This window comes from Chinchilla lanigera, unplaced genomic scaffold (genome assembly GCF_000276665.1).
Source record: "Chinchilla lanigera isolate Chin_1 unplaced genomic scaffold, ChiLan1.0 scaffold00015, whole genome shotgun sequence".
Classification (NCBI taxonomy): domain Eukaryota; kingdom Metazoa; phylum Chordata; class Mammalia; order Rodentia; family Chinchillidae; genus Chinchilla; species Chinchilla lanigera.
Window position 1 is genome coordinate 16,357,063 of NW_004955416.1, and position 4,530 is coordinate 16,361,592.

Below are 4,530 nucleotides of genomic sequence, written 5' to 3' on the forward strand. Positions count from 1 at the left end.
TATAAGTATAAGCAAGGACTTTTAAACAGAACTCCATTGCATAAGAAATAACATCAAGAATCAATAAGTGGGATTATGCCAAATTTAAAAACCTCTGTACAGCAAAGGAAACAACCAACAGAGTGAAGAGACAGCCTACAGAATGGGAAAAAATTTTCGTCACCTACTCCTTGGACAGAGGACTCGTATCTAGAATATATAAGAACGCCAAAAAGTTCAGACCTCCCCTAATAAAAGACTCAGTCAAAAAATGGGCAATTGAAATGAATCACTACTTCTTTAAAAAAAAGTACAAATGATTAACAAGTGTATTAAAAATGTTCAGTGCTCTGGTTTTTGGAGAAATGCTAGTCAAACATCACTGAATTCCATCTTACTCCAGGAAGGACTCAAGGACTAAGAAAACAACAAATGCTAGCAACATTCTGGAGGAAAAAGAACCCATCTACATGTAAATTAGTGCAATCACTACAGAAATAAGTAGGAAGATTCCGCAAAAAACTAAAAACAGTTGGACATAGTAGTGCATGCCTGTAATCCCAGCACTCAAGAGGCTGGGGCAGGAGGATTGCCATGAGTTCGAAGCTAGCCTGGGCTACATAAGCAAGTTCAAGGAACTATATAGTGAGACCTTCTCTGAAAAATCAAACAGACAAAAAAAAACTCTAAAAATAGAAATTCCATTTGATCCACATATACCTTTCTAGGTATATTCCTCAAAGAATTAAAGGCATGATATTTCAGTGATGTATGCATACCCACATTTATAACAGCATGTATGCATACCCACATTTATAACAACTCATACTAGCTATATCATGGAAGGAAACTATATGTCCATCAACAGATGAATGGATAAGAAAATATGGTATATATACACAATTGAGTATTACTCTGCCACAAAGAAGGATAAATTTGAGTGATTCATAGGAAAATAGGCTGATCTTGAGGCCATAATGCCAAATAAATAAAACAGACACAGAAGGCCAAATATCACATGGTTTTTCTTATATGAAAAACCCAAAATATAGATAATTTAAATAAAAATAAATAGGAAATAAATTTAAAAAGGAAACAGGGAGATAAAGTTTTGGAGATGGGAAAGGTACCTGGGGAAGGAAGGAGCGGGGAGAGGAAGGAGAAATAAAAATGATTCAGATGTGATATGTATAGGTACCAACTGCCCAAGATGAACGTAGTTATTAAAGATTGCAAGCAAATACCAATAAAAATAAATAGCTAAAATATGGAAGCAACCCAAGTATCCATCAGTGAATACATGCACAAGCAGATTGTGGCATATACATATAATGGAGAACTATACACCCTTACCATGGAAGGAAATTCAGACCTGCTGCAACACTGATGAACCATGCTGAATGAAATACACTAGTCACAAAAGACAAATACAGTATGATTCCACCCATGTGAAGTACATAGCGCAAACACGTCCACAGTGACAGGGGCCTAGGCGGTTATTATTTAATGGGTGCAGAGCTTCAGTTTTGCGAGATGGAAATGATTCTGTGGCTGGATGTTGAGCGATAGTCACAGTGATGGGAATGTACCCCATGCCACTTCAAATGGTGAATTTTATGTTACATGTATTTTGACACAATAAAAACATAAGAGAGGTGATTGCAATGATAATGTCCAGCAAACCTTGAGTTATTCTGTTCAGAAACTAAAACGATGACAACTCAAGTCAAAAGCTAATCCTTTCTTCACTGTACATAGCACTTTGCTCCACAAGGGTTTGTGGAGCGGATGGTATGTGCCGGACACCGCACTGGAACACAAAGATGAATGACACACGTTGGGGACTGACTCTAGACATGATTGGAAAGTGTGCTGGTTCAGACCTCTTTTCCTTGTAGTAAACACAAATGGCTGGGAAAGGCTGCCTCCTTTGGGAGTGAGAAGCAAGCACAGTTCCATTCGTGGACTCAGAGAAGTAGCAAGGAGGACGGCTAATAAATCGGGCCCTGCCTGTGAACTGTGTTTGCAGTTTCTCTGTGGGAAGTTAAACTCTGAGAGACAGTGTGGTCTTAAATGCAGATGTTTAGATGGGTGTGGGGTGCATGTCTGTGATCCCAGCAGTCTGGGAGGCTGAGGAGGAGGATGACAAGTTCAAGCCCAGCCTGGGCAATTTAAGCTTGGCAAGATTCTATCTCAAAATCAAAAAGAAAAAGGACTAGGGACATAATTCGGTGTGAAAGCCTTGGGTTCAATTCCCAGTATTGTCAAATAATTTTGAAGTGAAAGGAAGGAAGGAAGGAAGGATAGAAGAAAATACCCTCAGAAATATGGGAAATAAATATATAGGTCAATCTATTTAAAAACATAAGGGGCTGGGGATGTAGCTCAGCTGCACAGCACCTGCCTGGCAAGTGCAAGGTCATGAGTTTGATTCCTGACACCGGAAAAAACAAAACAAAACAAAACAACCCCAAAAAACATAAATGTAGCTAGCTATGGTGGCCCACACCTGTTATCCCAGCATTCAGAGGCTAAGGCAGGAGGATCCCTGCGAGTTTGAGGCCAGCCTGGGCCACAAAACGAGTTCAAGGCCAGCCTGAACTGAATAGAAAAACCCTGTCTCAAACAGACAAAAACAAAAACAAAAACCAAAAAAACCCCCATAGATGTAAAGAATACTAAATAAATTTTTACTAAGCCAAATTCACAAAATATGCAAATATGGCTTCTTCTAGGTACATAAGAATTTTTAATATTTGGTAATCTTAATTTATGTAAATTAATTCAAATTTAATACTTAAAAGGGAAAGCAATCTTATGAATACTGAGCGAATGTAGACAGCATTTGATAAGATTCAATATTGATTTAAGATAAAGCCTTTAGCTAAGCTGGAATGAAAGGAAATTGCGTTTCCTTCATAAAGGATACCTGTTCACAGCTAGCATCACACTTAACACTAATATATGAGAAGCATTTTCTCTGAAGTCAGGGATGTCACTGCTTGCAGCAATGTAATACATGAGACCTGATGACATGGAAGTGACCTTATTTTGGATAATGGAATCATGTTATAGAACATGTAAGAGAATCTACAAATATTATGAGTTAATTTTTTGTACAGTATCAATGTTTAAAAATCAATAGCACAACTGAAAAAAAGTCAGTGATTAGCTGTTTGGAAAGATCACCTAAATTAATAATCCTTTAGATAGATTAAGAAAAAAAAAGAAGATTCAAATTGCTTTAATCAAGAGTAAAAGAAGAAATAGTACCACCAACCTGACAAAAATAAAAATTATAACAGAATACTATGAACAGTCATACTCGAACAAATTAAATAACATAGATAAAACTGTCAAGTCCCTAAAAGCACAAATATGGGTAAAACTAACTCAAGAAGAAATAGAAAATATAAACATATAACAAGTAAAGAGACTGAATCAATAGTCAAAAAACTTCCCACAAAGACAAGTATAAAGGCAGAAGTCTTCATTGCTGAATTCTACCTAATATTTGAAGAATTAAAATGAACTCTTGGCAGCCGTGGTGGGCCACACCTGTAATCTGAGCACTCAAGAGGCTGAGGCAGGAGGACTGTTGTGAGTTTGAGGCCAGCCTGGGCCACATAGTAAGGCCAGGCCAGCCTGAACTACATAGCAAGACCCTGTCTCAGAACCAAACCAAACCAAACCAAACCAAACCAAACCAAACCAAACCAAACCAAACCAAACCAAACCAAACCAAAAACAAACCCAGTGCTTTATAAACTCTTTATAAAAATAAAAGAGGAGGAAGCATTTCCAAACTCATTCTGAGTCCAATATTACCCTGGTATCAAAACCCCATCACAAGAAAAAACCCCTAGAAACCAATCAATTACACTTATGAATATGTGATCTCAACAAAATACTGGAAAACCAAATCCAGAAGTATATTAAAGGGATTATAACCCATGATCAAGAGGGTTTTATTTCAGGAATGCAAGATTGATTTAAAATATAGAAATCCATCAATATAACAGTCCATATTAATAGAAAAAGGACAAAGTCCAGTTAACTCTACAGAGAAAAAAAACTTTTTGAAAAAGTCCAATACCTTTTTGAAGCTCTTAAATGAAGTATAGGAAACTCCCTCAACCTAATAAAAGGTATCTACTCAAAATCACAACTAAGCCAGTTGTTGTGGCAAACACTTGTATTCCCAGATACTCTGGAGGCTGAGGCAGGAGGACTGCAAGTTTGAGGCTACCCTGGGCAACTTAGAGAGCCCTTGTGTTGGAATTAAGAAGCAAAAAGTTTTCTAAAACAGTGCTAGAGATATATCTCAGTGATAGAGCAGTTTTTAGTTCAAGTTCAATCTGTACTGCCACAAAAGATACACACACTCACACAAATTTTTTAAATCCTCCCCCTCAAAAAATATAAATAACATCATACCTCATAGGAAGACTAAAGTTTCCTCCTTAGATCTGGAACAAAAAGAAAATATTCATTGTCATATTTCTAGTCAATATTATACCTCAAGTTCTATCCAAGGCTGTTACTCAAGAA